Source organism: Notolepis coatsorum (genome assembly GCF_963971535.1).
Source record: "Notolepis coatsorum genome assembly, chromosome: 10".
NCBI lineage: Eukaryota > Metazoa > Chordata > Actinopteri > Aulopiformes > Paralepididae > Notolepis > Notolepis coatsorum.
Window position 1 is genome coordinate 104,768,077 of NC_140174.1, and position 12,541 is coordinate 104,780,617.

A 12,541-nucleotide genomic window follows, 5' to 3' on the forward strand; every position below is an offset into this window, starting at 1 on the left:
GCGATAAACCTTATATTCACGGTGCTATAAAATGACAACCAACCGATGGATTTTTATTTTCTTTAAGCCATTATGATGGCACGGTTTATGCACTCAAGTGACAATGAGAATGGACAGATAGCAATAATATAAAGTATATATATAGCTGTTAGAAAGTACATCGGTTTGTTGACAAAGCCTGGTCCTCCAGCCATATATTAGATGGCAAACGCTGGTCCTCAATGTGAATGAATGAATGAATGAAATCTTTATTTAACAGATTGCAGAATGGGTTCAATACAGTACGGCTCAATACATACAATTGTTAAGGGGATGCAGACCTGAGAAAGACGTTTGTCTTGTTTCCATCAGGGTCCCCCATTTTCAATTCATATAAACATTTATGACATACACAACATACATGACATTTATGGCATAGGGACATATAGGTATTTAGTACAGATACATTTGTGACATAAACGGTATTCAAATATACAGTACTGTAACCCAGAGTATATACATATGATGGGGAGGGGACTGTACATTAGGAGGGGGTGGGTGGGTGGGTGGGAGAGAAATATACATACGGTGGGGAGGAGACTGTCTATTAGGAGGTGGTGGGGGTTTTGGGCATTTACGGTGGCCAGTTTCGAATTGCAGCCTCCCGTAGGTGCTCTTTAAGAGCGGTTTTGAATGTGGGCAGGGATTCACATTCCTTTACAGCTTTGGGTAGGGCGTTCCACATTGTTGTGGCATAATTGCGAAACGTGTTTAGTCCCTTGTTTGAGCCGAATCTGGGTTTAACATGATTTGTTGAGCTTCCTCTGGTGTAGTGGTTGTGGTATTCACTGACCTTTGGGAAGTATTTTGACATGTACATGGGCACCCCGGTCGTATAGTGTATCTTGTAGACCAGGCCCATTGCAAGTTGCTGTACTCTGTTGTCTACTCTAAGCCATCCTAGGTTGTCAAAGTGGGCAGGGGTGAGGTGGGTTCTGGGGTTCAGGTCAAGTAGTAGTCTGACCAGTTTGTTTTGTGATGTTTGTAATTTTGATTTAAGCGCCTTTGAGGTGCTTTGGTACCATGAGGTGCACGCATAGTCATAGTACCCTTGAATGAGTGCTCCTCCCAGAGTCTTCAGGGTATTCTTGTTTACCAGAGAGGAGATCCGGTACAAGAATCTAGTTCGTTGGTTGACTTTTTTTATTACATTGGATGCCATTTTGTCACAGGAAAGATTTGCCTCTAGGATGGAACCCAGGTAGGTAATTTCGTCTTTCCTTGTGACAATATTGTCACCCACTGTAACTGAGAAGCCGTCGGTCTTGCTGAGTTTGTTATTTGAACCGAAGAGAATGGACTCTGTTTTGCCCATGTGTAATGATAGTTTGTTATCAGCGAGCCATATGCAGATGTTGCCTAGTTCCGAGCTGAGGGTTTTTTCAACCTGCAACTTGTTCTTGTCAGAGACCAGCAGGGCTGAGTCGTCCGCAAACAGGAACAAGTTGCAGTCACAGGCTGACGACATGTCATTTGCATAAATTAGGAAGAGTAGCGGTCCTAGTATGCTTCCTTGTGGAACACCACAGCTCACTTTGAGGGGGGGGGGGATAGAGTACCGTTTACCTCTACCATCTGTTCTCTCCCCTCCAGGTAGGATTGCATCCAGCTCACTGATAAGCTATCAAAACCAATTGCTTTTAGCTTGTCCATCAGAATGGAGTGATTGACAGTGTCGAAGGCCTTTTGTAGGTCCAGCATGACCATGCCGCAGTATTTGCCCGCGTCCACCTCTTGTTTGATGTGGTCGTTCAAATAGAGGAGGCATGTGTCAGTGGAGTGGGACGTTCTGAAGCCAGATTGGAATTCGTAGATTAGATTTTTTTCCGCCAGGTACTTTTCGACCTGTTCGTAGACTATTTTCTCCATGACTTTCGAGATGGAGGTAAGAATAGAAACAGGGCGGTAGTTGCCTGGGTCTAATTTGCTGCCCTTTTTGTGCAGAGGGGTCACTCTCGCAATTTTGAAGTCCTTGGGGACGTGCCCCTGTTTTATAGAGAGGTTTATTATGTGTGTGATGACTGGGGTGATGGCGGCTGCTGCGTCTCTGAGGAATTTGGAGGGGATGTTGTCATGGCCAGTGGCCTTGTTAGGTTGGAGGGCGCTCGATTTTTTGAGTACCTCATCGGTTGTTACCATTTCAAGTTTGAAGTCGTCTTTGTGGACCCCTAGGTTTTTGTAGTATGGTACTATGTGTTCTACCCCATAATGCCCTGAGTGGGAGGGTAGTTTGTTTACCAGTGTTGTGGCTATGTTTGTGAAGAAGATGTTTAAGTAATTGGCTACATCCAGCTTGTCTGTGATGAGCGTGTTGTCCGTCTTTATGTTTATGTTTGAGAATCTGGTTTTAAGTTTTTTACTGCAGCCTAGTTGATTATTGAGTCATTTCCAAAGTTCGCAGGGTTTGTTTTTATTTTCCTCAGTTTTGTCGTTGATGAAATTCCTTTTTGCGGTTCTGATCATGGTGTTTACGTCATTTCTTAGTCTGTTTCTTTGAATTTTTAGTTCAACCACGTGGGCTTGGAGTTCACTGTTTGAGCTTTTGGAAAGCTTTGTCTGACTTTTATGAAGTTCAGAGCATTTTTTGTCTCTGGTTTTCATAGCGGCCAGTACTTCAGTGTGCATCCATGGCTCAGCGCGATTTTTAACCCTGGTGGTTCTTATGGGTGCCATGTTGTTGAGTATTGCTGTGAATTTGGTTTTGAATCCAAGCCATGTTTCTTCAACCTGTGTACCACTGAGTTCATCTGACCAGTCCAAGCTCCCCAGTTCTAGGTTAAAGGCCTCTCTAGAGTACGTTTTGAGGTCTCTAGATGTGACTGTTTTGTGACAGCCGGCCTTCTGTTTTAGCTTTTTGCGGGTACAGAATATCATATAATGATCACTTAACCCGCATGCTATCACCCCTTTATTGGAGATCATGGACTTGTCAGAGGTCAAAATGAGGTCAATGGTGGTTTGTGTCGAATCACATACCCTGTGTTAACATTAATACGGTCTTTGGCCCTTTGAGGGCAACCATAATGCTGATGTGGCCCTCTGTGAAAATGAGTTTGACACCCCTGGTCTAGCACATCCCTCACCCTGATCATATAATCAGTTGTTACATGTTACGGTTATCTATGGCCTATCTACTGTATAATTATAAAATGTACAGAGAGTATACATCGGACCTAAGATATCCTGACTTTTATTTACCTATCTTTCTCAAATATGGACCCCAAGGTCTTTTTGAACATATGTACACTATTATTAATTTTGTGTATAAGATAAGTTGCTCAAAAGAGGCTAATCTAGCAATCTCATCATTCCACTCTCTAAAGCTGATTTTCTTTGTTGATTTCCAATGTCTCAATACTATCCTACATCCTGTTATGAGGGCCAGCCTTATCCAAGAGCATACATACGAGGATAGTTCAGTCTCCACCGGCAATATGCCCAATATACATAATGCAGGCCCTTTAATGAACCAATCGTTTCCAATATGTAGTTGATATATTTAATAATAGCTGACCAGAAGTCCTGAACCATCTCACTTTCATATAGCATGTGAACCAATGTTCCTCTATTTTTATTACACCTCCAACATATATCATCTCCCCTAAGACCCAGTCTTGACATCTTCGATGGAGTCCAGTAACTCCTATTCATTATCTTGAATCTAATTAGACGTGTCTGCATGTCTCGGGCCATGACTGTACTGTTGTTTTCCAGATTTCTCTAGGTATGGGCGTTCCACAATCCTTTTCCCATGTTATCCTGGCCCCCTCATAATTTGGGAGTTGGTGCTTTCTAAGCATGTCATAGAACCTAGACGTTCCCCCTGGACGCTTCCCGTTAAATCTCCATAATTCCTGAATATCAGTGATAGGGGCAATATTTTTCTTCCTATTTGCTGTCGTAATACAGCTCCTTATTTGTAAAAAAAAAAATCCAGAAATCTGTCCTAGGTAAGTTATATTTAAACATTAACTGCTCAAAGGAACGTAGGTGTATACCATCAAACAGGTATTCTACTAACATTACCCCTGCCCCCGCCCAGTCTTCCCATATTACAGACTTTTTACCCATTTTAAATGATTTATTATACCAAATTGAAGATCCTTTTGTATAGTAGGGGTCCATGCTACATATCTGGTGAGCCCTTTTCCAACTCTCTCTAGCAAATGTCAGTACTGGGTCTCTATGAGGAACTTCCCCTCTCGTCTGGGATAGGAAGGCTTGCACTGATAATAGTTCTACTAGCTCTTTCTCTATCGCTATCCAAGCAGGTGCCCGGATCTCAGATAGGTTAACCTTGGACAGTGGGCTTAGTGAAGAGGCATAATGTTACCAGTCTATTCGTGGGCATCCCAAACCACCTTCCTCGACTGATGCATATAATTTAGTTTTGTTGAAAGAGGGGTTCTTACCTGCTCACAAGAAGCAGCTCAAGGCCCTATTAAACCTGGTTAGGAGAGGGGGAGGGAATTCCAAAGGCAACATGTATGTTACATAATTAATCTGGGGTACTACCATCATTTTTACAGTATTTATCTTTCCCATCAATGACAGATTAAGTTTTGACCAGTTCAATAGATAATTAAAAATTTTTTGGATACGTGGTAATAAATTCACCTGCATTATATCCTTCAACCCTGGAGTAATTGTGACACCCAAGTAGACCAAACCAGATGGGAGCCATTTAAATCTCCAATTCTTGCGGATATCAGGGGGGCACAATCTAGACAATGGCGTTGCCTCCGATTTATTCCAATTAATCTTGTAACCTGATATACGTGAAAAGGAGTCAATCACAGATAGAATCTCTGGTACCGCAGCCTCTGGATTGCTCAAAAGCAATAGAATATCATCGGCCGCAGGATTAATAATGTTAACGTTAGTTCGGCCAGAGAAACAAATATACTAATTAATCAATTAATTAATTGTTGGACCTGCGAGATTTGTACTTTGTAGGTCTGCATTTTAAATGTAAGGAGTAAAAAGTATGTTTTTTTTTTCTCTGAAATGTAAGTACAAGTACAAATCCCCAAAAACAGTACTTAAGTATTGTAACAAGTACAATTACTCAAGTACTTTTACCCCTGGCTAGGGGGTGTCTGCATGAACGAGAGCAAGACAACATGTAGGTAGGGGATTGGTACAACTAGTGGGAGGAGATAAAAGGGTGTAAGAGGGTCATGTGTGTGAAGACAGTCTCTCAGTTGAACTTTTGTTTAGAACTCCCATTTGTTTTTGTAAAGTTTTGTCAGGATTCTACAATTACTCTGTAACAGTAACAGAGCAGTACAGTAACTCTATAGAAGGCACCAGTGGAATTGCGTTGCTAGGGAACAGCTTCTACCCGAGTAAATTTCCTGTAAACTATTACAATACAATAGAAAACGCTGCAACAGGAAGTGAACCTGGGTCCATTTAGGGCTTGTGTCCACAGCAGACGTTCTATGAGTTGTCAGCTCCTTTCTTTCTATGCTACAGACGCGACAGGCGCGCTCCTTTTCCCAGCGCCGCGCCTCACGTTTTAGCGCTCTCTGCGGCCAGCGTTTTTGGGCGGAGCGCTCCCAGCGCCTAAAGTTGAAACTAGTTAAATTATTGGAAAGGAGCCGCTCATCAAGGTAACTTTTTCCGACCGACCAATCAACATCAAGCAAGTGGGGGAGCGCCGCAGTCGCGAGACTCTGGAAAACGCTCTGAGCTTTCTTTTTTTGCTTTTCAAAGCGGTCCGTCTTGAAAAAAACGTCCGCTGTGGATACAAGCCCTTAGAATGTTTATGTTGTCAAGGGACGTTAGATGGAAGAGGACATAATGTCCTCACTGCCACAACTGCTCCCATCTAGAAACGCTCCATTACTGTGTAGAGCTGCACATTGAGGACCTGCCAATATAGTTACAATTCTGTAGTATATGATGTTTATCGAGCAGATTAATTGAACACGAATTGAAAATGGGGGACCCTGATGTAAACAAGACAAACGTCTTTCTCTGGTCAGCATCCCCTTAGCAATTGTGTGTATTGAGCCGTACTGTATTGTACCCTTTCTGCAATCTGTTAAATTAAGTTTTCATTCGGTCTGTGGTTTAGCTTTCCTCTGAAAGGCCCTGATCACTAGCACTACCAGAGAGCAGTAGACACACTTTTCATGTGTGAGAGGGTTAGAATACTAATTGAGCATGTATTCGTTTTCTATTAGTATTCTCAGGTATTCTGCTAGTATTCTCAGGTATTCTACTACATTTACATTTACATTTAGTCATTTAGGTGACGCTTTTATCCAAAGCGACTTACAAGTTCTGTACGACAAGCCATCAGGAAGGGCACAACTCTATCAGCTGAGCAACAATGTTCATCAAAGTGTTGAGTGCTACAGTGTAGGTTAGTTTATTAGGACAAGTGCATGACAGTACGGTTAGTTAGGGTTAGATATTTTTTTTCTTTTTTTAATTCAGATAATGGTTGAAGAAGTGCGTCTTTAGTCGACGGCGAAAGATTGGACGTGTTTCGGCTGTCCTAACTGGGGTGGGTAGTTCATTCCACCATTGTGGGGCAAGGACTGAGAATAGGCGACTTCTCTTTGATGACCCTCCCGGAGCTTGGATAGGAGTAGGTCTGAGGCGGCCAAAAGATGCAGAGCGTAGGGGTCTTGAGGGTGTGTAGAGACCATTGACCGGAGGTAGGCGGGAGCAGTTCCCTTTGCCGCACGGTATGCTAGGTCGAGGGCCTTGAAGCGGATTCGTGCAGCAATGGGGAGCCAGTGCAGGTCCCTAAGATGTGGGGTGACATGGGCCGACTTCGGTAAATTTGAGATCAGACGGGCCGCTGCATTCTGAATGAGTTGAAGAGGCTTAGTGGCAGTGGCCGGGAGGCCAGCGAGCAGTGCGTTGCAGTAGTCGAGGCGGGAGATGACTGTTGATTGGACGAGGAGTTGGGTGGCTTCTTTTGTCAGGAAGGGGTGGATCCTTCTGACGTTGCTCAGGAGGAATCGGCAGGTTCTGGTTGTCGCTGCGATGTGAGCAGAGAAGTTCAACTGGTCGTCGAGGACAACACTAAGGTTCTTGGCGGTCGTGGACGCGGTCACAGCTGCATTCTCGACTGTGATGGAAAGGTCGTCAGGGGGGAGGATTTGGCCGGCAGGTGGAGCAATTCTGTTTTGCTTAGGTTCAGTTTGAGGTGGTTGGTCGTCATCCAGGCGGAGATGTCGGACAGACAGGCCGAGATCCACTCAGAGACGTGGATATCTGAGGGAGGGAAGGAGAGGAAGAGTTTAGTATCGTCGGCATAACTATGGTAGGAGAAGCCATGAGACGTGATAATGTTACCCAGTGATTTAGTGTAGAGGGAGAAGAGAAGGGGTCCTACAGGCCGACAGGGTCCCTCTCCATGACACTTGGTAGGAGCGGTCATTGAGGTATGATGACAGCCATGTCAGCGCAGAGCCAGCCACTCCCATTCCTGCGAGGGCCGCGAGGAGGATCTGGTGGTTGACTGTGTCGAAGGCTGCAGATAGATCTAGGAGAATCAGGACTAGTATTCTCAGGGAGGCGCTATAGGTCATTATTCACCAGATCCTCACGCTTTAGGAACAGTTTATTCCCCGCTGCCATAAGGACTCTTAACTCCTACAAGCATCCTCACTAGACATCCCCCCTCCCACCAATCAAACTAGTTCAGAATTTTATCAATCTTAAATTAGTCCTCAATGCTAGTAAACTACATTTACTGTATGCTGTTCTCCAGAGCCATAGACAAGTACATATATCTACTGTAAACATTGAGAGTCACTGAGTATAAATATCTTGGCTTATGGCACGATGAGAGCCATTTTAATTTAAGTTCCATGTGGATATTCTTGCTTCCAAGCTGCAACAGAACATTGGTTTCTCTTGTTGAAGCTGTTTTCTTATCAATATTGGATTATGGCTATATGATTTAAAGGCATGCTGTGGCTTCAACTCTTGAACCTCTGGAGTCTGGACTGTCTATCCTTCTGCCCTCAGATGAATTACTGGTGACAGATATGATACCCACCACTGTGTCCTTTATGAAAAGGTTGGATGGCTTTCTGGTTGAAAGGTCTGTCTGTTACCAGTGCTTTATTTTTTATATAATCTGTACCAAAACTGAATTCCTCCATCCATCTATGTAAAGTATGTATGTATGAATGCATGTGTATGTATGTATGTATGTATGTATGTATGTATGTATGTATGTATGTATGTATGTATGTATGTATGTATGTATGTATGTATGTATGTATGTATGTATGTATGTATGTATGTATGACAGGGGTAGGTGGAAGGTGCAATATGGTTGTACAAATAATCAAACACACAGTCAAACAGCTTTAGCTCCCCGCTGGACAATGGCCAGGGGCATTTATTTAAACAAAACAGAAAATTAAGAAACAAACAAAAATCATACTGGCTCCCAGTGAAGCACCGAATTGTCTTTGCTATAGTCCAGTCTTTAACTAGGCTGGGCCGCTGTCCGGCTTACCGGCTGTTTAACTCACGGTTTGGTTGTCTCCCCACAGCTCTCCCACTCTCCATTCCAAGACACACACTGATGTTCTTGGTCTGTCCTCTTTGAGAGGCATGCTGATTGCTAATTGAAAGACAGCTGTGTGTGTGTGTCTGCATGTGTGCAGCTGTCAGTCTTCTTCTCTCCATTGGGGGGAGCCAACAGGCAGGAACATAGCATCCATTGACCACCATTCCCCTCAGCCCCTTACATACCCCCCCCTTCAGTCCCTGCTTGGGAGAGGCAAATAAGGTCCAGAGGGCATCCCTCCGGGACAGGGCGTCTGCGTTCCCGTGTTTGGCTCCCGACCTGTGGATCACAGAGAAGTCAAACTCTTGCAAGGAAAGAAACCATCTACCGACTCGAGCATTAGTCTCCTTCTTTTTGGACATCCAGACTAGGGGTGCATGGTCAGTTACGAGAGAGAAATGTCGGCCCACCAGTGCCCACTTGATAGCCAGTCCTTCCTTCTCTACCGTAGCATATCCTTGCTCCCTTTGGTTCAGCTTCCTACTGATGTAGAGTACTGGATGTTCCTCACCTCGTATCTCTTGAGAGAGTACGGCTCCTACTTCCACCTCTGACGCATCCGTTTGCACGATCATTTCCTGTGTGAAATCCGGGGTGACCAGAACGGGCCGTGCACAAAGTGCCTCTCTGAGACCCTGGAACGCCTTCTCTGCCCCTTCCGTCCATTCCACCATGAGGGGCTTGGTGGCTTTGGTTAGGTCTGTGAGGGGAGCAGCTATAGAGGAGTTGTTAGGGATGAAACGAGAGTAATAGGAGGTAAGTCCCAGGAATGTCTTTACCTGTCTCTTAGTTGCTGGTCGGGGCCACTCTTCAATAGACTGAACCTTACGCTCCTGTGGTTTCACATTTCCTCGTCCGATGGTGAAACCCAGGTATTCAGCCTCCTCCAAACCAAGCTTGCACTTCTTTGGATTGGCTGTTAAACCTGCTTTGCGGAGAGCCTCCAATACCGCGGCAAGCCTGTCCAAGTGGCTCTCCCAGTCCTCACTGTGGATTACCACATCATCCAGATATGCAGCTGCATACTCACGGTGAGGTCTCAACACTTTGTCCATTAGCCTTTGGAAGGTGGCTGGGGCTCCATGCAGGCCAAAGGGCAACACAGTGTATTGGTACAGCCCTGTGGGGGTAGCAAACGCAGTCTTCTCCCTGGAGTCAGCCGCTAGAGGCACCTGCCAATACCCCTTGGTTAGATCCAGGGTGCTTATGTACCGGGCCTCCCCCAGCCGGTCAATCAGCTCGTCAACCCTAGGCATGGGATAGGCATCAAATTTAGATATTTCATTAAGCTTCCGAAAATCATTACAGAACCTTTTTGTGTTGTCTGGCTTAGGGACCAGGACGATTGGGCTAGCCCATTCACTATAGGACTCCTCTATGATGCCCAGTGTCAGCATCTTCTTGACCTCTTCTTCAATGATGACCCTCGTGGCTTCTGGGGTTCTGTAAGGCCGCATTTTCACCTTCCGACCCGGCTCTGTCTGGATGTGGTGTTCCACCAGGGTGGTCTGGCCTGGTACACTGGAGAACACACCTGAGGCTCTCTGCACCAATTCCTTCATCTGCTGCAGCTGCACTTTTGAGAGCCCTGGCCCATACGTCACCTCGACACCTTCATCCCTTGGTGAGGAGTAAGGGAAGACACAAGGAGAAACACAAGATACCAGCACATCTCTGGCATACCACATCTTAAGCAGGTTGACATGATAGATTTGAATAGGCTTTTGGCGTCCTGGCTGGCGCACTTTGTAGTTAACTGGGCCTACCCTTTCGGCCACCTCATATGGTCCGTGCCAGGAGGCCAGAAACTTGTGGTCAGTGGTGGGTACCAGTACCAACACTTTGTCCCCAGGTTGGAACTCACGTGGCTGTGCACCCCTATTATAGACCCGTCTTTGGGCTTCCTGGGCTTGTGACATATGTTCCCTTACCATTGGCCACAGTACCTTCATGCGGTCCCGCATCACCTCCACATGTTCCACCAGGCTGCGATGTGGGCTGGGCTGCTCCTCCCAGGCCTCTCTAGCCACATCAAGTAGGCCCCTTGGTTGCCTTCCATACAGGAGTTCAAATGGTGAGAATCCTGTAGATGCCTGTGGTACTTCTCTAATGGAAAACATGAGGTAAGGCAGCAACTGATCCCAGTCCCTGCCATCCTTATCAACCACTTTCCGGAGCATGGACTTCAGGGTCTTGTTAAATCTTTCGACCAAACCATCCATTTGTGGGTGGTATACTGAAGTTCTAATTTGTTTTACCTTGAGGAGCCGACACATGTCCTTCATGATCCTAGACATAAAGGGGGTCCCTTGGTCCGTAAGTATCTCTCCGGGTAGGGCGGCTAGGTGGTGTAGTGGGCAAGGCACTCGCCACCAGTGTGGAGACGCTAGGATTCGCGTGTTCGAATCCAGCTCTCCACATTGTTTTCAGTTTAGCTGGTCGTCCGCAGTAATACACATTGGCCGTATTACGGGGAGGGAAAACTGAAGGGTGGGGATCGAACGTTGTGAACAAGCGACTCCTACAAGTCGGTTGGTGCGCCTGCGCAGTAGAATCAGGAAGTGTCGGGGGCAGCGTGAGCCTCCCACGCGTTACTCCTCGACACTGAGAGATCGAGCTGCGCAGGTGAAAAGATGTGACTGCTGTTACCTCAAGTACCGGAGGGGACTTGTGCTATGTATGACTTAGTCCACATTGCAGCCGGCTTGTGGGAGGCAAGAAACAGCGTTCGTGACAGGGGAGGGTTGAATTGGATGATACGAAATTGGGATGGGAGAAAATATAGAAAAATGGGAGAAAAAAGTGGATAAAAAAAAAAAAGTATCTCTCCGGGTATCCCAACTCTGCTGAACATCTGGAGCAGCTCCCGTGCAATGCCCTTCGTTGTCATGTTCCGGAGAGGAATGGCCTCAGGATACCTGGTGGCATAGTCAAGGACAACAAGGATATATTGGTGTCCCCTTGCAGATTTCACTAGCGGTCCCACTAGGTCCATGGCAATCCTATCAAAGGGCACCTCAATAATCGGCAATGGTATCAGTGGATTTTTGAAGTGGGGTTTTGGTGCCATCTTTTGACATTCTGGGCATGTGCGACAGTAGTCTGTTACCGCTCTTACCACTCCTGGTCAATAGAACCGTCCCCTGATACGGTCTCTGGTCTTCTCGACCCCCAGATGGGCCCCGAGGACATGGCTGTGGGCCAGGTGTAAAACTGTGGACACATACTGTTTGGGCACCACTAGCAAACATCTTTTTTGACGGTCCACCATCTGAGCATAGTAGAGAAGTTGATTTTTTATCAGAAAATGGGGATATGAGAGTTTACTCACCCCGGGAGCCAGTTTCCCTTCTATCTCTTGCACATTGCTCCGAGCATGCAGCAGATTGGGATCCTCCAACTGGGCCGTACCAAACTGTCCTCTCAACCGGGGTAAGTGCTGGGCTCCCTGCTCGGCTTCCCCCGAGCTCACTTCATCTGGAAAGGAAGCAAATGGGTTCTCCAACTCCTCTTCTGAGCTGGGCCCTGTGGAGCTCTGGTCATCGTTCTCCGGAGCAACACACACCAGCTTGGAGGCCTCTCCTCCTGGGGAATACACCTTTGGGGAAGTTAGTACACGTTTGCGTCCTTTTGAGGTTACATTACATCGAATATATTGAGTTCTCTCGCTCACCTTTTTCCTCCGGTATAGTTTCTCATAGAGGGGGCAGTCTCGGCCAACCAGCACCGGGACGGGGAGACAGGGAACCACTCCCACCTTCAGTTCACAGGTACCCTGAGGTGTGGTGAGCTGAACCTTACCCACAGGATATTCCCTTGTATCCCCATGAACACAGGACACAGGTATCGACTCACCAGGTTCCAGCTGGTCAAGGAGATGGGGTTGGACCAGTGAGACTGAACTACCTGTATCCACCAGTGCTCCTGCATCCTTTCCATTTATTTTTACTGGCA